This window comes from Cricetulus griseus, chromosome 3 (genome assembly GCF_003668045.3).
Source record: "Cricetulus griseus strain 17A/GY chromosome 3, alternate assembly CriGri-PICRH-1.0, whole genome shotgun sequence".
NCBI lineage: Eukaryota > Metazoa > Chordata > Mammalia > Rodentia > Cricetidae > Cricetulus > Cricetulus griseus.
Genome location: NC_048596.1, coordinates 50,147,143 through 50,168,877, shown reverse-complemented (window position 1 = coordinate 50,168,877; position 21,735 = coordinate 50,147,143). Strand labels below are relative to the sequence as shown.

Sequence of the window (21,735 nt, the reverse complement as noted above, 5' to 3'; positions counted from 1 at the left end):
GGTGTGTATGAATAGTAAATAGTGGGCATTCCTTCCACCACTGGAGGACAAGGCATAGGAAGAAATCCCCCAGGGTGGGCTCTGTGGTGCCCACCCCCCAAAACTAGCCAACTATGCTTGTTACCAAGCAGCATGCTGAGACAACTTCCCCCATCCCCATGTCCATACCAGAATCACCCATCCTGCTTAGTCTTGGGTACCCAGGATCTCCACAGCTAGAAGCCAAAGGTTATCTCTGTCATGTCAGACTGCCTTCTCATCCTTAGCACATGGTGAACTCTCCCAGGCCATTCTGAAAGTGACCAGGCAACCTCTTGCTGTTGTGCCCACTTGGAAAGGTTGTTACCAAGTCTGAGCAAATGTGCTCTCCCAGCCACCCTGGGTTTACAAAGCTCTTCACTCATAGGAGGTATAGCCCAGCCTCTTTGTGACAGTCTGTTTGTCCTCATGGCTCACGTGGGCAGGTACCTAGTGACACAGAGGTTATGGGTCATAGTGTTGACTTTGTTAAAGGTGTCTATAAAGCAGAATGGAAACTCAAAGATGGTGCTTAGAGTTCCCATTTTCTAGGACTGGAACCACTCCACAAGGCTGGCCATAGGCAAGTCTACAGGAAGTGAGGTACCTGGCTGCTTGCCTAGCTAATGCAAGTCCCATTTTGGGCTGCCAGCTAAAGGAGAAAAGGGGTTCCTCATCCTTGGATCTAGTTACTATTTATTTAGCCTGTTCCCTTTGACCCAGAGGACCCAGATCACAGTCTCCAGGAGCCGGTGTGGATAAGCTCCGTCAGGCCAGGGCAGACCTTTAGGAGGCAGAACAGCAGAGGAGAAGTTCAAGTTGCTGAAGCAGATTCAGCTAAAAGGGGTGAGGGAAGGTCAGGGATAGGATGGCTTGGACCAAGACAAGCTTTCCTGCTAGGAGGAAGGGTAAGAGGCCTGCAGACTGGCCATTCCAGGACAGAAAGGAGCAGATGTGTGTGTACAGGGCTCCTGGCTCTGGCCATGTGTTCCTCTGTCCAGCCATACAAAAGTCCCATTCATGCTGCCCCTCACCCCCGCATCCTGGGGCCAGTGCCCCAGAACAGGGCTCTGGGGGCCTCTCCTGCTCCTAGCTGACAGTCCAGCTGTTGCTGCTGCCGCTGCTGCTGTCCAGGCATGCCAGGCATGCCAGGCCTGGGCAATATGAAGTCACATGCTCTGCGCGGGCGAGGCCATGCACTGGCTGGGAGAGTGTCAGGGAGCACAGGAAGGTACAGGTTCACGTGCAGTACAGGATCTTCAGAAAAGCTGGGTGCCAAGAAGCATTGCCACCTGCCTGCCTTCCTGCTCAGTCCCGCCCATTTTCCAGAAGGGCAAATCCTTGGGCAAACAGTCAGACAGGTACAAAAGGCAAAGCAAAAGGCGGGGCAGGAAAAAGCAAACACCAAAGCCTCTGCTCTGCCCGCTGCCTTGCTGGATTGTGTTCTGGTGGGCCTGCCTGTATGGTCACGAGTGTCCCAACACTTGGGCTGTGGTAGCTGGAGAGTCTCAAAGAATAAATGAGCTGCCTCCCTGCTATGAGCTCCCCCAGAGGGCCTGACTATGAAACTGGGGAGGCAGCAACAATGGTCAGGGCCCCGAGGCCTCCAAACTGGGCTCTGACAGTTGCCTGCCACCCACCTAGGCCTGCCACACATTCCCCTCAAGCTTTGTCTAGGGGACTGGGTGAGTAACTCCACAGGAGACATGCTGGAGAGGGACAGGCTCACCTGGGCTTAGAGTCTGCTGAAGAACTTTGAGCAAGTCATAGGGCATTGGGGCCAGTGAATCTTACCACTCATAACCTTCAAAGTTAATTGGATGAGGCTTTTGTGGGAGTCCTTGGCATGCGTCTGGCAGGAGAGATACTCTTAAGAGAGATTCTTGTGCCCCTCCCTTTGGCTATCAGGCTATGGAAACAATAGTCCCCAAAGAATTTTAAAATGTCCCTAGGAATCCCATGCTGGGGACGAGAAAGGCTGAAGCCTGGTGCCAGAGGAGAAACTTGCCTCCTAGGAAGAGATTTCACATAATCCTCACCACCTTACAGGACAGACTGAAGCAGAGTCAATGATCAGTGGGCCACACCCTGACCAGGACTGTTTAGTTAAACGTACCTCTTGACCTCTATTTAGACCTAAGCCCCCATGCCAGGAACCTGGAGACAGATGTGGAGGGGTCACTGGACCCGTCCATGTCTTCTTCCCCTCAGCATGGCTGTGTTGAGCTCTCTCTTTTCACTACTGCTTGTCTCTAACTGGCCATCAGGGAACAGATGGTCAATCTAGCTTGTTGGGTCTGCCAGAGCCCAGGCTTTGACCCTAACAGCTCCAGTAACAGACACAGGGTTCAGCACACACAAGCCACTCACTGCATGGATGCTTAGCCTAGAGCTGCCTGTGGGTGTGGGTGGCCTGGGGGCAGGTTCAGAATGAGGAGTAGTGCTAGAGGGGTCTAGCATGCTCACCCAGCTGTTCTTGGACCTCATGGACAAACCATGCCAACACCTGACCACTGGCCTGTGGCTATAGGACCAGGCAGGAGGAAAGGATAGGCCACATCTACTCCAGTGTCAGGGTCTGCTCTTGCTGGCCTCAAACCCAGGGCAGAACCCCTAGAACTGAGAGTGATTCCTGCCACTCACTTTTGGAGCTTTGGCTTTAGAACCCCAACCTAGATGCTAACAGAGAACAGGCTATATTCTCAGGGTCCAGTAGAGGCAATGTGGTCTTCTTTTGTTCCATGTGTCTCAGTTGGGCTGCGCTGCAGGCAGGGCTCTTCAGGTCTCCTGTTCTCAGCTTACAATGCTTTCCCCAATCTTGCTGTTTACAGAGCTGTTCAGGTTTCCCAGGTTTAGCCCCTAAACAACCCCTCCAAGACACTGTTGGGGCCCACCAACCCCTCAGATGGAACAGCTGATGCTCCTTCATCCCGCACTCCCTGAAGGCTGGGGGCTGCTATGGGGCAGGGCTGCACACCCTGCATCTCCATGTCCTTGGCATCCAGCACAGAGCCTGGTGCCTAGCAGCTGCTCAAGAAATGTCAAACAAGGCCCCAGCCCAGCTCCTTGCTCCGCAGATCACGCTGCCAGCACACTTAGCCAAGAGGATTCAAAGTCAGCTAGCAGGAACAGAGCGAGACTGTGTCCCTGAGCTGGGGAGTTCGAGGCTTCTGCTCCTTCTGAAAGTGCCCACCTTGCATGCATCAATCTTCACCCACAATCAGAGGCAGCTCTGGGGACGTGAAGGCTGCCTCCCCATCTCCAAAAGCAGAAACCAAAGTTAACAGGGGGTGAGCAAGGGAGGTGCACCGGAACTGCAGGGAGAAAGGCAGTTGTGGCTGCCATCTGCTGTGAGCAAGATGTTTGGAGAACACACGCTCCTAGCTCTGAGGTCTCCCAGCCAACATGGGAGGGTGGGGTGGCCTCTCTGCAGATGGGAGCAGGCAGCTCAGCCAAGACCTGAGAGGCCACTGAGGGGTGCTAGGGCCAGTCCTACCCACCCAAACTCTGTAGCTGCACCTGCCTGGCCTTCTGATTCTTGAGCATATGGGGGCCAGGATGCTATGGACTTTGGGGAGTCAATTCTATAATATGACAATGGCAACTTAAACGTAAGGGTAATAAGGACAACAGTATCAGTTACTGTTAACGGAAAACATAGTTGCTTGTCTGAGTCTCTTCCAGCCATCACCTCATTTCACCCCATCATTCTCACAGGAGAAGGGCAAAGAGAGTCCAAGAAAGGGTGACTAGTCGCTGTTCCTCCCTGTAGTGGGGCTTGGCTAACTAGGACCCACCCAAACAAGGTTCTGGGGTCCTTGACTATTTTTGTTCATTTGTTTTTGTTCTTCGAGACAGGGTCTCTCTGAGTAGTCTTGGCTGCCCTGGAAGTCACTTTGTAGACCTGACTGGCCTTGAACTCGGAGATCCACCTGTTTCTGCCTCCCAAGTGCTGGAATTAAAGACCTGGGCCACCACTGTTCAGCTGGTCCTTGACTAGTTTTTTCCCCTCAAGACAGGGTTTCTCTGTGTAGCCCTGGCTGTCCTTAGACCAGGATGGTCTTGAACTCACAGAGATCTGTCTGCCCTACCTCACGATTGCTGAGATTAAAGATGTGCACCACTGAAGACCAAGGATACAAAGACCTGTTATAGTCCACATGCACTCATCAGCAGGAAGGAAGAAAACTCTAGAACTCTGCCGGCTCCCCAAGTTCCTACAGCTTTGCTCCACCCTGGTATAGGACTGGTGTCACCTTCCTGTCCTCAGCAATGCCTAACTTACCACACAGGGCTACCCTGCTTCCATACACACAGCTTGACACATTTTCTTTAAAGAGAGCACCTTAGAGGGAGAAGACTATGCTCACCCACTGGGAAGAACCATCCCAGCTGGAACCTGATGCTCTTTAATGTCACCCAAGTATGTTGTCGGTTTAGGTCACATCTGGCTTAGTCTCGGTGCTCCCTTCCCCAGTTGTGGGCCAAGCTGAGTACCAGGTTAGGCTTAAATCTGGTCAAGCCTAGGCTTGCCAGCCTCATTCCTGCCTGGGACACCTCACCACTGTGCCTGTCTACAAGGAATCTGCACCCTTCAGCCCAGATGTGTTACAGACATTCAGATACCCTGCTTGTCAGAGGTGCTGGCTCTGGCACCTGACCAACACACTGCCACATTTCTCACAAGGCTGGATGGATGCGTGTCATAACTAAAATCATGCCAGGGTCCCAATGCTCACTTCTAGAGGCAACCATCCCCACAGCTACGCTAGTCCAGGGAGTCAGGGGGCAACACCCTCCCCCATCGGAAACAGGAAGACAGAGAATCTGGGGCTAGTCACCCAGAACTGCACATCCCCCCAACCCACCCCCAGCTCACCCCACGCAGCACTGCTGCCATCGCCCCCACAGGCCTGCTAGCAAGCCATGCACTCCAGTGCTGTATGCTCAGTCCTCCCCCGCCCCGCCCCTCCCCACACTGTGATTGCAACACCTCTGTCCTCCCGCCTGCCTGCCGAGGGAGGCCTGAGGACCAAGAACACAGGACCTGTCGGTTTTTTGGTGGGGGTGGGGGGAGCCAACAGTGTTCTCCTTTTCCCCAGGGGTCCTTGGCCACAGCTGGGTCACTGGGCTGACCCCACTTCCTGTCTCTCACAGTCCTCAGCCTGGTGGCCCTGCCTGTGTCTGGAAAGTGCCTCTGAATCAACAGCTTCCTTATTCCCGTGGTCTCTTGTCAAGGGCAGGGCCAGGATGGCCTTCGGCCCAGGAATTTTCAGGAGTAGCCAAGCTCAAGACCTGAGCCTTACTTGTCTCATGTTGGGAAGTAGGGGAGGTGGGCTCTGGTATCCCTGGAATGTTGTACTGACTCACCCCATCCTGGGACTGAGTGTGAGTCGCTGTCACCACCCAGACACCTTCACAACTCCTGCCTCAGCAAAGGCACAGTCAGGCCCAGTGTGAGTCAGCCAGGGAAGTCCCAGCATTAGCACCCACCACTGGAGAGCCTCCGCTGACACCTATGAGTGGGGCATCCAGCCCCTCCCACAGAGGGTGAGAGGAACACCCGGGCTCCCTGAGAAGAGATAGGCAGGTGGAGCAGGAGGAAGTCACACTGCAGACACCCTTTTCAGGGTAGGCCATGGGCACCCTTTCGGTAAGCCATGGGCACACAGCTGCCTCCTATAGCCTCTAACCCATCAGGCATGGCACATTAGCAGAGAGGAGTCCCTGGCGGTTCCTGCTCAGTGCCAGGTACCCTGGCCTCTGAGTACCCTGCTTTCCAGGTTTTGGCACCTGTATGGCTCCAGAAGATGATGGGGGCCTACCTCATTCTTGAGGGGCCTCCTCTTTGTCAAGCCAGATGGAAGGAGGACCAAGGCCCAGCCCAGAGGTCCACCCCATCCCCTTTCCAGGAGGTGAGACCGAGGCCAAGCAGAAAACAAGGCCAGGAGGGAACCAGGCAGAGCCAGCAAGAAGTCCTCTTCTAGAAGAAACAGAAAAGATGGCCAAGCCTGTAAACCCACCAGACCGGTTGGTGCTAGAGGTCACTGGCCACCTCCTGCGGCTTGCTTGACAGTGCAAAAAAGATTGCTGCTTTTTGCAGCTGTAACATCCTGCCTCAGGATGCCCTCTTCTCCCCCCACCACACACACACACACACACACACACACACACACACCTCTATCCCTTTCTGCTATGGCCTGGGAACTCCCAGACCAGGAGGCATTGGCCACATTCTGCAGGACCACAGAAGATGCCACAGTTCAACCTCTAGGAGTTCTCTGGTCAGATTGACAAGGAAACCCAAGGTGGGCCAGTCAGTATGGGGTTACAATGCAAGAGACCTCAGAAGGGGGTCAGTGCTCAGTCAGCAGACAGAAGAGACATCCAAGTGGGAAGATGCCTGTCTGGCTCATATTTCCTTCCCTCCTTCCACCCCAGGACCAAATGGCAGATACACCTTGCACGGGGCCCACTCTCCTGCCACTGCCTCCAGGAGGCCCCAGAGCTGAGCATCATTATTAGTTCCCCACAACCTTCTCTGGGCCACGTGAAAAAGTAGCTCCCCTGGGTTCCTGGACTAGGGGGTGCACACTGGAGAAGACATAGAGGCCAGGGGCTGCTTCTCCACTTTCTGGGGTCACATGCCTGCTGGCTGTGCCCCGGGCAGGTATTAGAGATCCCCGTCCAAGGGGTGTGGGCTGTGATAGACAGCTGGAAGAGCTCCCATTAGGCTTCTCCAGCCCCTGTTAGCTGGGTTTGATCTTCAGCTCCTGCTGGGCTTCTCCTTTCTTGGTTCTTCCTAAAACTGGGCCTCTTGCACTTCCGGGGTAGGGAAGTGGGTGGTGGGAGAGATTCAGAAACCCATCCACTATGTTGAAAGAAGACTGGAAACTTTCGGCCATATAAATCTCCTGGGTTTACTCAAATGTCATGAATGGCTTTCTCCTACCCCTTGCACAGGCGTGTGTGTGCAGACACACACACACACCACACAAACTGAGCCACGCAAAGGAAAATAGTAGCTCAAAGCACTAAGTCTCAGGGTTGCTGGGCTGCTGGAAGTGAGGTCTTACACACAAAACCAGGCATTGGGGCACTCATGAGGCAGCTCAGACCAGGAAAGAAAGAGAGAAAGCAGGGCAGACCCCACCCACGAGATCCTGGAGGCCAACCTCAGGGCCAGGTTCACTCAGGGCCCCCTAGGTCTCTCAGTGGGTCTACACAGTCTCCCACCACTCACCATATCCCTATGGCCACAGGCATGAAGGCCTAGATACCAGAGACAGACAGCCCTGATCAAGCCCTTGTCTATCGAGGGGACCATGTGCCAGCAGCCACTTAGATACAAACCTGGCAGCTGAACAGACAGGAGAGGTCTTCTCCGGAAACCTAAGCAGCTCAAAAGACCAGACAGTAGAGGAGGAATGGGAAGGAAAGCAACACACTACAGACCAGAGCAGAGCAACAAGTAAGTGCCAGAGTTAGAGTTCAGGCCTCTCCATCCTCACAATCTACAGACAAGGACCCGTAGCCTTTGGCATGGCCAAAGACACACAGCTTTGGGTTTTGGCCCATCAGAAATGCCACTCATGTCTCCTTTAGTCAACCATTACTCCCTTAGCATGAGGCTCTATGAGCCTAGATTCTGGAGTTTGTGTTTGGGCACGTAGGTGACACATTCTGATGGAAAATGAACTGTACTGCATGAGGGGGCTTTTGGCTGTCTCTCCCCACACCTTCCTCCTGTGTAGCAGAGATGGTGTCTTTTTTTTTTTTTTTTTAAAAGATTTTATTTACTTATTATGCTTCCATGCATATCTGCACACCAGAAGAGGGCACCAGATCTTATAATGGATGGTTGTGAGCCACCATGTGGTTGCTGGGAATTGAACTCAGGACCTCTGGAAGAGCAGTCAGTGCTCTCAACCTCTGAGCCATCTCTCCAGCCCCCCAGAGATGGTGTCTTTACCATCACCAGAGGGAAACAGAAACAGAGAGAAGCAAGAAACAGATCAATGTGATGGACAAGGAGCACCAGGACCTGGAGAAGGTGAGGAGACTGGACAAGGTTACCTTGGCCAGAGTGCCACAGTCCTGGCAGATGAATTTTCACTAGCCAAGGAGGCCTCTTGTCTCATACTGGGTGAATCTTCTGTGTTCCAGGACTCTGGACCAAACATGTTTATGTCACATTTTTCTCTTTACTATGAAATTCTGTTCTCTATGGAAAACAGAAACCACCACCACTAACAATAAAAGAACCAGAAGCCACCCCCAATTCCACTAGGAAAATTAACTATGAACAACCATCTATTCCTTTGTTTTCTCTGTCCAAATATAGTGTGTGATGGTTACTGTTGACAGGATCTAGGATCACCTAGGAGACAGACCTCTGGGCATGCCTGTGAGAGTCTGGAGACTGGGTTAACTGAGGTGGGAAGACCCACTGTAACTGTGGGTGGCATCATTCCATGGGCTGGAGTCACAGACTAAATAAAAAGAGACAGGAAGTAGAACACCAGCATCTGTCTCTCTCTGCTTCCTGACTTTGGATACCATGTGACCGGCTGCCTCAGGCTTTTGGTGCCATGACTTCCCTGACATAATGGACTTGAATGATGAGCCAGAATAAACTCTTCCTTTTCTGAGATGTCTTTGTCCAGTATTTTAAAGAAGCAATGAGAAAAGCAACTAATGCATGGGGCCACTTGGCATCTGCCACTTCTCTTTAGGGAACTAGAGAAAGTGAACTCAGCTCATCAAATGGTCTTTTACCATCTCTCCTCCACACAGCAGAATTTCTGGAGCTTATTCACCCAGTCCCTCCGTGTCAGTCTCCCTCTTCCTGCTGTGAGGAAACCTCTGAAGCAAGACTAGGGAATATACCTTTGGGCTCTAGGCTTTGACAACAGAACCATGCCAGAAGCTCTTCTGTTCTCTCGAGTTTGAGGAGTCAGGGTTCTGCCCTTCACACAGCTCTAGGGTAGTGAGTGATTCCTGGAGATGTGCAAAGGGGAATAAATAGCAGTGCTGACTGATAAATGCAAATTCCCTGTGCCCCTCTCACTTCCCCATCCAGCAATTCTGAATCAGTGAGTGGAAGGTGGGGCCCAAGAATGTGTTGAGTGGAGCCCCGATTTAGAGAGTAGGCCCCAACAGAGCTGCCATCTAAGCATGAAGAAACTAAACATCCATTGTTGGGCCCTGCTGGATTCAGGGTTCCATCTCAGAGAAGTCAGATGGGGGTTTGCCTGTTCCACAGTGGGGCTACATTCAGGAGTGCTGAGCAGTACCAAGGCAAGTACCTGTGAGAGTCCTGGGCAGTGTCGAGACACATCACCCTCACTAAGAGTCACACACTGCCTTTGCCACTCAAACCACTGTACATGGACCAGCCACAGCCCACTGCAAGTTAGAAACTGAGCTTATTAGAAATACGGATCTTGCCGGGTAGTGGTGGTACACTCGGAAGGCAGAGGCAGGCAGATCTCTGTGAGTTTGAGGCCAGCCTGGTCTACAGAGTGAGTTCCAGGACAGCCAAGGCTACATGGAGAAATCCTATCTTGAAAAACAAAAACAAAACAAAACAAAACAAAAAAAGAAATACAGATCTGGGTCTGAGCGAGGGCCGACATCAGCAAGCTCCCCACATGACATGTGAGTGTCAAAACAGCACCATGGCTGTTTGTCCGGGACAAACAATCAGAGAGAACACCCCTGTTTCCTTCCTAGTGTTCTCAGAGGTCCAGTCATGCCCAGTCTGTAGGCAGGGACTTCAGCTAAGGCTAAATGACTTGGTGAAGGACCCAGAAGCTGCAGCACAAACCCCACATCAGAGCACTCCCTACTCCCCAGGGAGTGCCAGTCCCACTTCTGAGCTGGGCTGCAGCCCAGTTATAAGCCAGGGTCACAGCAGCAGAGGGGAAGTCAAATCAATGGCTCTGCAGCCCTCCCTGGTCAGCAACGCTGTAGCTGACCCCCACTGTCTGTCTGCAGCCCTGTTTCCTCCTGGCCCACTGTGCCTGCAGTCTGCAGCTCAGAGCCAGGGTGGATGTCCTGCCTCCAAAGCTTTCAGTCTCTGCAGACACAGCTGGGGACAGGAAGTAGGATCTGGGGCAGAGGAACCAGGAGCTCAGTTTGGTCTGAGGACATTCTTTCTTCGCAGCCAGACCCAGTTCCGTGTGCCTTTTGAAAGGAAGTAGAGAATAGCTGTGCTCAGCCCAGTGAGGCCCGCTTCTTTCAACATTCCAGTTGCTGCCATTTCCAATTACGACTTCAGAGGGCTCCTATAATTTATACATCCCAGGATGCACTGCTCCAGCTGCTTTATGATGGGAGTTCATTACAACATTAAGGTTAAACTTTTATAAAGTACTGAGCAGGTGGTGGGCTGGGCGCCCAGCTTAGTTACCGCTCCCAGAAGCCTGCTGAATGGGCCTCACCTGGGGAAGGGAGGGGGCAGGCCCTCTAAAGGGACCAAGAAACAGAGAAGGCGGCTCCTGAGGTACCCAGAGTCTCCATTAGCCTGTTTATTAAACCGCATGGTACAGCAGGCAGACAGCAGGGGGAACAATCTGGAACAGCTCAACAGCACTGGCAGGGGGCATGCTGGGTGAGAAGGACCATCCTGTGTGAGCCTGGAAGGCGTGGCCAGGGCCAGGGAGGTGTGGGGTCTGGGGAGGACAGGGCTGGGAAGCCGAGCAACAAGGCAGCTACAGACGACGATGAGGACAACTCAGCCAACACCCTGGGTACAGAGCTAGGGTTTCCTGGGAGTGGAGGAGATCCGGTTTCTCAGCAATGGGGTACACAAAGAGAGGATGGCTGTCTCCTGGCTTACAAAGTCCCTAGTGCAAGTTGAAGGCACCGAGAAGGATCAGCACCCTGAAAGTAGGGGTCAGACAGACAGTGGCAGCTGAGATGTGACTCCCAACAGATTTCCTGGACAATCCAAGGAAGCTGAGGTTCTACTCTCTCCTCAGCTATGGAACACTGTTAGGTGCCATGGGGCAGTCTTGAGTGCAAAGGGGATAAGTGTCCACAACACAGAAGCTGCCAACACGCCGCATTAAATGTGACCCCAAGCTTGGAGTCCTTTGAACTGGGTCTGGAAGGACACCCTAGGGAATATGTGTTGGAGCTGCTGTTAGAGCTTCAGTGTCATGTGTCAGCCACTAACAGAACCAGGAGGAATCTGGTGACTTTCCTCTTATGCCTCCCAGTTCCACACAGTAATCCAGCACACAGTAGGAGCTCAGCTTGCTAATGACCTTTTTATCAACAGCCTGACCAAAACTGAAGCTTGGCAAGTGGAAGGTCTCCAGGCCTGCTTGGCTCTTCTGGCCTTTTACTTCACATCTTTATAACCGAGGGGGACTTCAAGCCTCAAGGGGCATGCTGTAGTACCCACAGATTGGGATCACTTCATTCTCCAGCCATTGTAGAGGCTGTCAAGGCCAGGCCACACTGTGGAACCCAATCTGGTTTGCAGATACATCATCAATCATCCTACAGCCCCAAGGTGGCCTGGGGAGGTGTGTGTGTGTGGGGGGCACATAGCTTTGCTTATAGGAGCTAAGAGAAACTGGCTTCTCCAAAGGCCTCAGGAGAGGAACGTTAGACAAAAGCAAGAGCCGGATGGAAGGGGTGCCAGAGGGAAACAAACCAAAATAGGAGAGGAACCAATAGGAGCTGGGGGTTGGGAAGGCCAGCTTCAGAGCAGGCTGGGATGTGAACAGGGTGAGACGCCAGAGGGGGACCAGCAAAACAGTGCCAACTTAGAGAGGAGGTCCAGATGCTGCAGGGAGGGATGCCCAAGAGGCGTGGCTTGCACTGAGGAAGGGTTCGGGTCATCTGGCTTCAGAGGAGGCACAGCACTGGGAAAAAGAGGGTCTTGGCACTGGCCTTGGCTGCTAGAACAATAGAGAGAAACGATCATGAAAGTTACTGACAACATTTAACCAGCATTGGGAACCTGTCATTCTAGGCTCTGGGCAGGAATTCCTATATGGGTGTCATCTGATACCAATGTGCCACATTCCAGCAGGGCCCCTGGCCCCTGTTTGGAAGAGGAAACCAAAAGGTCACATGACCCGCCCAAGTAGCAGTGTAGTACTCCAGTGAAGCTCTGTTGTTACACAGAGCTTCTGAAGACCTATGTTCTTTACAAGCAGAGCGATTGAATCAGCAGACAGACAGAGGTACTCAGGGGTGACAGGCAGTCTCTGAAGCAGATAGGGAACTGGAGGTTCCAGGCTGCAAGGACTGGAACTGTCTCCTCAGCTACCATTCTGTTGCCTGCAGTGAAACTGCAGCAGGGCAGCTGTCCCAGGACAGTGGAAGAGCTCTGAGAAGTGGGAGTAGGCTACAGGGCGTGCCAGGGGAGCCTGATGTAATCCCAGCATGCAGAAGGCGGAAACTTGGGAAGTGAACCTAACGGCAGCATGGCTGCAGATTTCCAACAAGCGGTGCCAGGCCTGCTTTGCCCCCACCCACAAATCAGTCCTCTGCTCTGTCCTCTGTTCTGGGGCCCTGGGAAGATCGATGCTGAACCATGCAGAACCCCGTGGCCTTCCTGAGAGAGCTCCTGCCAGTCGCTGAGCTGATGGGCGCTGGGAAGAGCTGATGAGAAAGCAGAGGATTCCTAGCTGACGCCCTGGGAACTCTGCCATGGAGAGCCTGGCGGTGTCCTGCTTCCGGGATGCAAGGCTCACCTCTCTCCCAGGCTTCTGCATATTTTAGGGGGTGGGGTGGAAGAGATCTAGGTGGCTGCCTGGCAAACTATTTCTCTTCCTTACTAAACCCAGCCTGAATTGACCTAGTTAGGATGCACATGGAAACGGGAAACAGGGCCCAGAATCCTGGAGAGTCCTCTATACTTCATACAACCTGGGCCCAGGTACTTCTCAGACAACCAGTAAACTTAGACCAGGACCAATGACTCTCTCAGGACCTCCTGCCAATTTCCTGGCACCACAGGGTTCTGAAGTTCCTGGCAGCTGGCAAGCCACAGAATTCTCTCAAAGCCTGTCTGGGAGGCTTAGAGGGTAAGTATACATGCTTCAGCCTGAGTTTGTGTGTCCAGCCGTAAGCACTATTGGTCTGCATGCCAGGGACCTCACAGGCAATCCTAAACTTTGTTTAGCCCATTGTTTTCCCAAGGTCCCTTCCCACCCAGCATCACCTTTAAACATAGGGCAGCCAGGATGAATAGCCTTACTGCTGGCCTGAAAACACGGAGAGTGAAGCTCAGAACTGACAAGTAACTTACACATAGATGTCCAGATTGAGGAACAGAATGCAGGCCCAATTCAGTACACTTCATGTCTCCAAAAGTACCGCCCCACCCCATGGAAATGGGCACTCCTGGAGGGGCCTGACACAGGTCAGACAGGACATGGGGGTATGCTATTTGATAAACAATCCATAGCTGACTGATGGGGTGGGGGAGTCCCAAGGAGACTTAGACACCCTCAAATCCAGCAGCTGAATGACCTTTAGCAAGTTTCTAAACATCTTCTATAAAAAGTGTTCATGCCACCTGCCCCTGGGGTGCTGAGGATGGAATGAGCTAAGGAACAGGGACTGCTTAGCCTGGTGCTGGCATCTCTACTAAGCAAATGTTACATCACTCATTCCTTATTCTTTAGGAAGCAAGGGTGAGCAAAAAGAGCCATACACTCTTAGGGCTATCTAGATAGAGTGCAGTTCAGTGGAGCATGAAGAAAAGCTTCCTGTAGGAAAAGGCCTGTATGGAGCCTAGAAGAGAGGCAGGGCTGGCCAGGGACATGACAATGAACTCAACCTGTTCAAACCCTGGTTTCTGACCTGGCTGCCTATGTGTCCCTGAAGCAGGGGACTCAACCTCTTCAAGCCTCTAGTAAGATGGAGCTTACAGGGATGGAGGGGTGAAAGGGTTACCTTTCAAGGAATAAACAAGATCTGCTATTTCTCAAGTTGGCATTCACAAGATGAAAGTTATCGTGATTGTTCCTGTTGATGTTGTTGCTTTGAGGTAGGGTCTATCTACATAACCCCAGCTACACTAAGTCTTTCCACGTGGACCAGACTCATCTCAAACTGGAATGAGCCTCCTGCCTTTGCCTCCTGAACCACCACACTCAACTCCTTACTGTTATCTTGTGGTATAGCAAAGCCCCCTGCACACACACACACACACACACACACACACACACACACACACACACACACACACGTAAATATGCAAGGACCTTAAATATACAGGGATTGGAAAAAGTCAAGTGGAGGGACGTGTCCCCAGAGGGATAAAATTACAGTCTATGGAGCCCACCTCTGACACGGCCTGCCCGTTAGGGTAGCTGCGAGGGGGAGGTGCAGGGTGTATGGTACATAATGAAGGAACATCAATAATGAATTAACCACAAGTGAGTCCAGGAACATCAATCATAAATTAATTAAATGGCTCCATGAGAGACCGTGACAAGAGCCTACTGGGGATGAATTAGCACGGGACTCCTATCTCAGCTTCCACAGTCAAGGCCACCTTCCCTAGGCCCCAAAGAGACAGCAGCTCCTTGGCCAGGAAGACCTCCAGGTGAGGGGATGCTTCTCAAAAACAGCCCCCAAAACACAAGTGCAGACAAGCCCTGTTCTCCTCCCACCCAGCCCCCAGCTTGGAGAACTCTCCAACACTGAAAGGGTTTTGATGAAACTTCCCAGAATAGTAACCTCCTGGGCTGAACTCAGGCAGGCGAAATTTCAAGGGGTAATTTGGTGAGAAAATTATTTTTTAAAAAAATGCCTAAAAGTAAGTGCTAGGAATAGCAGAAGCCCTCCATGGGCCTCAGAGACAAGGACAACCTTGAGGACAGTGTCAACAACCTCATGGGGATCCTTGAATGCCTCTAGATTACACTTTGGCCTGGTGCCACCCTGCTGGGACCCACCATCTCAAAGTCACAAGGGAAAGAGACTCTAGGCCCTGTGCGGATTCTCCACCTGCCTTCTGTCCCTTCCTCATGCCCATCTGGACACCAAACACATAGATTTGTGGCCTCTGCATCCCCTCCATACTCCATCAAGCTTCACATCTCCACTCAGCTTTTCAGGGGAGCCACTGCCTTGCTTCAGCTTTCTGCTTTGAGCCATCTATGTTCTTGTCCATAAGTAGCTCTGGTAACTGCTCCAGATGCCTCTTCCAGGGTGGAGGCCCCAGGCCCCAGATCCTTACCCAGGGCATTTCAGTGACAGGCATGTTTTACATAAATGGAAATCCAACCTTCGTGGTCTTGAGGACCTAGCTCTTCCCTACCTTTCCAATCATGGCTTTCATTGCTTTTAGTTGCTTCTGGTTTGTGCACCATGCTGGCCTCCCAGCCACATCCACTATTGTGGGCTATCCTCTATCCCACTGGTCCTAAGGGCCTGCGTTAAGAGCCAAGACCATTCAAATCTCTTTTAATCACAGCATTCAAGTTACTTACCCTCATTTAACCTCCTGAAGCACCACTTCTGGAAATCTGAACCCTTTGAGGGCAGAATCTGCACCTTCCTCTCTAGTACGCCCAACTTATCTTTATGGCCCTCTTTGACCCCAACCCACAGCCAGTTTTCAAGAAGTAACTACTACTGTATCCAACAGATACGGGCATCCCTACAGGTGATGCTGCTGAAAGGGCCCCAGGGAAGGATGGAACCCAGGTATTGGAACCTGTTATCCCTCCCTGGGTCTAATCTATTCAGATCAAGATGTCATGCTTTTTGGTGGAACAGATTCTGACTAGAGAACAAAGTCCTGGCTGTGAAAGCTCCACAGCCTTGATCTCTGCACCATCAGCATTGAGATTCTTACAGTCCTGCTTAGTGAAAGGTTCGCTGTGCCTGTCTTACAGATAAGGAAACTGAGGTGTGGAAAAGTACCAGTACTGAAATCTAGATCTGTCTGCCTCAGCATCTAAAGTCACAGTATCCTCAGGCTATGATACTATCTGGACTGTCCCATTGGACTTTCAGGTGCTGGAGGAAGAGGTGGGAGGCAGGCGTGAATCACCCCCCAAACTCCCAGGTCATGTGTATATAGGACTTTGAGAGCCCTTCCTAAAGAATATCGAGAAAGCAGAAGGGCTCCTTAGCAAATACCATCACGGGAAGCCTGAAGACCACCCTCCCATCCCACCCAATGGAGAAGGCTTCCCCCGCCATGTTCCACTGTTCCCTCCTGCCGCAAAGCCCCACTCCACACACCCACTGACACCAGGCCAGCCAGACACCAGAGCCCACAAATTCCCACGCCACCAGCCGCTCACACCCCCTCAGCCCTCACTTCCCACAGACACACTTGCAGGCACACGTGGCTCCACACATGGGTACTCTCTGAGCATCCCTGTGGTGGAAATGGCCCTGCTCTGCTTTCCTCGACCACAACCTGCTAAACATCTCATGAAAACCACATTGGTCCTCACCACATCAGCTCTCCTGGGCTCCTAAGCAGCAATGTGGTCCCCACCAAAAGTCAGCTCCCTGTCTTGGAAAGCCATGCACATGCAGACATGTCCTTGTTCAACCCAGCTCAAAGAGGTATCAGTGACGAAAAAGAGAATCAAGATAAACATTTTTCAGCGCTGCCCGCTGGTAACCACATCCTCAGATGTCCTGGACTCCGCGGTTCTGAAAGATTTATCTTCCCCTGACCACACACTCATTGATACTTCCCCAAGCACTAGTTGCCCAGTCTGCTGGAGTGTAATGTTAAGCCATTCTAGTGAGAAATTGAACTCAGATGGAGCTCTGGCCCAACAGGTGATGTACATAGAAGGTCCCCCTACCCCCTGCTCTATCCTGGAAAGAGGGAGAAGATGAGGGGCAGAGTGTCTTCCAGAAATGGGCCACATCTTTAGCTGCAGCAGGCTCACCCGGGAATCCTTCCTCTGGTCGATAACCTCTGGTCAGAATGCCGGATTCCCTGCCACCCCTCAAGCAGAGCAGCTGGGCATTGTGACTTACGGAGCAGCCAAGGAAGGAAAGGATGCCAGGAGCTGAGTAAAGCAACTTTTAGAGAAACACGGACAAAGAAAATGGGAGCAAAACTGAAGGCTAGAGTTGAAAACCTCAGCTCCAAAGGGCAGCTTGCCCCTGATGTCTGCTTCTGTTACCAGACCCTTGCCTCTGCTGAATCTGTCAAAAATACGACCAAGCTGGTTACCTGCCTAAGCTCTCTACTATCCCCAAACCCTGGGGACAGCACAGACAGTTCAGCTCTGCTTTGGGGGAACAGAGGCCAACTCCTCCTCTCAGCAGCTTCTGATCTATCCCACCTGCTGCCCAGTGCCACTGTGCAGAGTCCCAGGATCCCAAGCAGATGGCAAGGGGTGACTGGAAAGGGCCCTGGAGCCCCAAACCATAAGGCTGAGCCACAATCAGAACACACAGGCAGAGGTGTGGAGGGTGAGCTGAGGGGACCTAAGGGTTGAATATTCACAACAGAGAGACAGGGAAGGCTTCCTTCTTAATGGATCTGTCTACACAGCGCTTTCCAGGCAGGAGGTGAAGTGCCAAGCACTTCCTCCCGGGAGGTAGAAAGGCACTGCAGGGAGCATACTGATGGCCTGGAACTCCCCTCATGCCAACCTGGGAACTGCCAAGAAAACACATCAGGCTATGTCTAAGTGGCAGTTATTGGGACAAAGTGAATTCTCCCAGCATGGAAAAGTCAGCTTGCCACACCTTTTATCTATGGTTCAACACTGCAGCCTGGACATGAGGCAAAAAACTTTGTGTCTCAGGGAACAAGCTTTTGCAATGAACTGTTGGCCATGGCAGACACTCACAGTGATGCCAGAGAAAAGGGCCCCAAACAAAGCAATTCACAGCCTCCCTCACCTTCCCCACCTGGAAAGGGTGTTCAGCCAGAAGTGGAATCATATCAAGATAGATGTCTTGGGACTTCTCACCATATTTACCCAGCTTTGGAGTACCCCTTAAGGATGCTCATGGACTCCTTTCCTCCTCCATGTGTCTATGGCAGCATTAACGTCCCCCATCTCCCTGCCATACAGCTTCAACCTCCCCCACAGGACCACCTGCCCTGAGCCCACTTAGTAGGCACCCTGACCTAGTTCATTTTCTTTAGGCCATGGCCTCCAGAGTGCTGACATACTGCTCCCCACTCCCATTCTCAGAAACAAGGGAAATTCTCAAGAGAAAACACACTTTCCGAGTCTCCCTCCCACACAGGTACCCTAGATCTGTCAGCCACAGGCACCTCCCAGACCTTCCCAGATAATGAGGTGTGACTGCACCCAAGCAAAGGGCTTCCTCCTGTTTGGGCCACTACTGCAGAACTCCAAAACTGCCATGGCCATGTCCAAAACCAGAACCGTCCTCAGGAGACCTGGGGCCTGGTTCCAGCTCAGCAGCTGACTCAGTGTCAACAGACCCCACATCCCCCCGCCAGGAACTTGTATACTCTGGGCCTCTAATTCCCTATGACAAGCCCTCGGCCGTGGGCTCTCTTCCTCTCCAATCACATTCCATGCCTCCGTTTCTGACCACCCTTGTCTCTTGCCCTGGTCTCTTTACCTGACCTTTGTATAGCCCTTCACTGCTTAGAGAAGCCTCCATGTGCACACAACATCTCCTTTCATTCTCTGTGACCACTGGGGCCACAGTGTGAAGTGGCTCTTAGAGGTAACAACACCTGCTCAAGGTCACACAGCCAAGACTGGAATTCAAGTCATCTGGCTCTAAACACAATGAATGACACTTCAGCTTTAGGGAACTTAGCTTAAATTCCTGCAGATGAGGGAGGCTTCTCCAAGCACCCATGTTGGCAAAGAGACACCCTCCCCATGAAAAGCTCAGCTCTTTGCTTCTACCCCCATGCCTTCCCCCAAGAAACCCATAACATCCTGAAGTCTTCTCTAACATCCCAAGACTTCTCTAGGGGGCTGCAAACTCTGTGAAGTAGCTTGTGGCACAAGGAGGGAGGGAGGGAGGGAGGGGAGGGAGGGAGGGAGGAGGAGGGAGGGAGGGGAGTTCTCCCCAAAGCTTCTCAGAAGACTAATGAGGACAGATGCAATCCTGGAACACTCCTAGTAGCCACAGAATCACCATCCACACAGCCTCAAAAGGTCCTCTGGACCCCAGAAACCCAGTAGCAGCCCCATCAACTCAATAAAAAGAAAGGGCCCAGGGATGACAGATAGATGGTGAGCCACGGGCCCCCTGACCTACAGACATGAGAACCTTCTCTGCACCTTGCTGATTCTCATACAGTCAGAAACAAGGACCACCAGTGAGAAGGGCCTATTCCTCCCATCTTCCCCAAAGTGAGAAGGACTCATGAGCTGGGTACAGGTTCATAACCAGGCAGAGCTCTACCTAGGGCAGCAATCAAGAATCTCATGGTAGACGAATCTCATGGTGTCTCTCATTCTAGTTCATTATAAAGAACACCAACCTTCCAGCCTCCTGCCCCCAGGTCAGCACACCGAACAGACATTAAAGCTGAGCCCCATAACAGAGGCATTGCCCCTTCTGATATCTTTGTAAAGGTGGGTATTGACCCTCCTATGTACCAGGGTCTAAGGGCCACCAAGTCTCCCCTCACAATGCTAGTCATTCCAGGGCACTGCGCTAAGCCAAGGCCATTTCTCACAGCTGGGCCAGAGCCACTAGTCATGCCCAGGACACTGATTCTTCAAGCCCCCAGGATCATCCCTCCAAACCATGTCAAGCCAAGGCCAGAACCATCCCAACATCCAAGCAATGGCAGCACTTCCTCACACCCATGCCCTCCGCACCATCATGGCCCAGCACCAGCTGGCCACCCACCCCGCACCAGCTGCGTGCATCACCCTCCGTGCAGAGGGTGCACCCTCCTCACACCTGGGCGGCCACCACCACACCAAGGCGGGGGTGAATCTTCTGACACTCTCGCCGGGAAAAATCACGCTGCCCGTGCTGGATCCACGTTGCCCACGCCCGTGCCACGCGTGTCATCATCCCCACGCCGGTGGCCCGGGGCTCCGCGGATCTCACACCTGCCACAAGCGCGCGTGGCAGCCGCACCTCCGCCCGCGGACCCGTCGGACCGGTCACCACGCGCAGTGGACATTGCCCAGTCCGCCGCGCCGCCAGCACCGCGCCCACGCCCGGGGCTTGGCCCGGGCCCCCTTACCTCCCGCCCGCCGCAGGGCTCGGCCCGCCGCGGCCGCTGCGACCGCCACCTCCATCCTGGGCTCCCCAAGGCCCCTATTCACTAACGCTGCTTCCGCAGGGCGCCGGCGCCGGCGCGAAGGCCGCCTCCGCCCCCCGGGGGACGCTGCGTCCTTTACGTAAACCCCACTCCGCCGCCAGCGGTGACCATGGCGACGGTCGTGGGGTGGCAGCGCCCCCTAGTGCCAGGGAGGGGAGCGGCTCTGAAGCTGAAGCTGGCGGAGCCTTTGCAGGAGCCGGGCTCCCCGCGCGTGGGGGCGGTGGACGCGGGGCTGAGGCCTCCACCCGGGCTCCGTGGGCAGACGAGAGGGGTTGGAACGCGGGCACTGCACAGGGGCTCGGGGGCTGCTTGGGCTCCCCCTCCTTCAGGCCCCGCGTGACAGGGTTTAGCGTGGGAGAGGAAAAATAGCAAGTAGGATCACCGGAGAACTGGTTCGTTTGGGGGGAGGAAAGGAGAGAGAAGGGTTCCACCTCCTTCAAGGGACCTAGCAGCGTGTTGAAGAGTTGGGATGACTTTATCTTGGAACCCCACTCCCACACTCCTCAAAGTCCAACATTGTGCCTGACAGCTAAAGGGGAGTTTGATCAATTTCGATTTTCTGGTAAATGAAGAAAATCGCCCCTCCTGTTCTCCTTCACACACGCCCATTTATTCACGCTGCAAGTCGCTCAACACGCCTTCCTGAAAGCTGCTTTTTAGCAGGGGCAGCTATACTGGTGTGCTGGGCTGAGTCTGAGGAGTGGGTGGGTGCCGGCCTGCCCTCGAGGATCTCGGGTCGCTGCGGGGAGGCAGATGACAGAATCGATGTTCCACGTGGGGGCTAAGCTGAGAGCTACAGCTGCACAGAGGGTCATGGGTATGAGTGGATCTAGAGGTCATGATGACGCAGCGAACCAGGTCTCAAAGGTCCAGAAAAGTCACGAGAGGTCTAAAAGGGAGTTAACACAGAAAAGTCTCTAAAATGTTTCCCGGGCCTAGTCGTCATCCCGAGAAATCCGGGCCGTTGACTCTTCTTGGGTAGGCGCTGTGGTTGTGGCCACAGGTGGACATCTGGCTGAAAGTGAAACCCTGCCTCCAGGACAGACCTCCCTTTGTTGATGCGGTTCAGCCCCTCCCCAGGTAATTCAGTGTTATCTACGGTTATTTCAAAGGCAAGCTCTGGTTTAGGCAAAGAAAATGGGAAGTGGGAAGAAACTCAAGGAATTCAAGAAGAGTAATTCCTGATGTGTCAGGAGATAAGGGACTGGGGGAGGCCTTGGTTGCAGGTCAAGGACCTTATCTCTAATTTGTCTTGATTCGTTCAAATCACACAGCCAGAGATAATATCTCTTGCCTCAAAGTTCCAGACCCCTGGAAGAAAGAATTATACCGGTCCTGTGGACCATGGTGGATCCCCTATGGCCAGGCAGAAAGTCCTCTGCAATACCAGCCCTCCCCCTTACTCAGAGAAGTTCCCAATGGAGAAAATATGTCTGTGTGGCCACCCCAAAATGGTTTGCTACAGTCCACCGCTTAGC

At 52.9% G+C, this 21,735-nt stretch overlaps 1 protein-coding gene across 7 annotated transcripts in view; it reads right to left on the bottom strand.

Moving 5' to 3' along the window:
- The window catches only part of Dagla (diacylglycerol lipase alpha), a 59,569-nt gene extending 39,260 nt beyond the window's left edge, over positions 1-20,309 (bottom strand). For 3 of the 7 annotated variants that reach the window (XM_027406717.2, XM_027406720.2, XM_027406719.2), the window contains exon 1: positions 169-4,848. The gene's annotated coding sequence lies outside the window, so the exon portion shown is untranslated. Of the gene's footprint in view, positions 1-168; positions 4,849-20,179 lie in introns of those variants that run through there. The other 4 variants (XM_027406718.2, XM_035441978.1, XM_035441977.1 and 1 more) reach the window with 3 other exon arrangements.
- Positions 20,310-21,735: the final 1,426 nt, after the last annotated feature.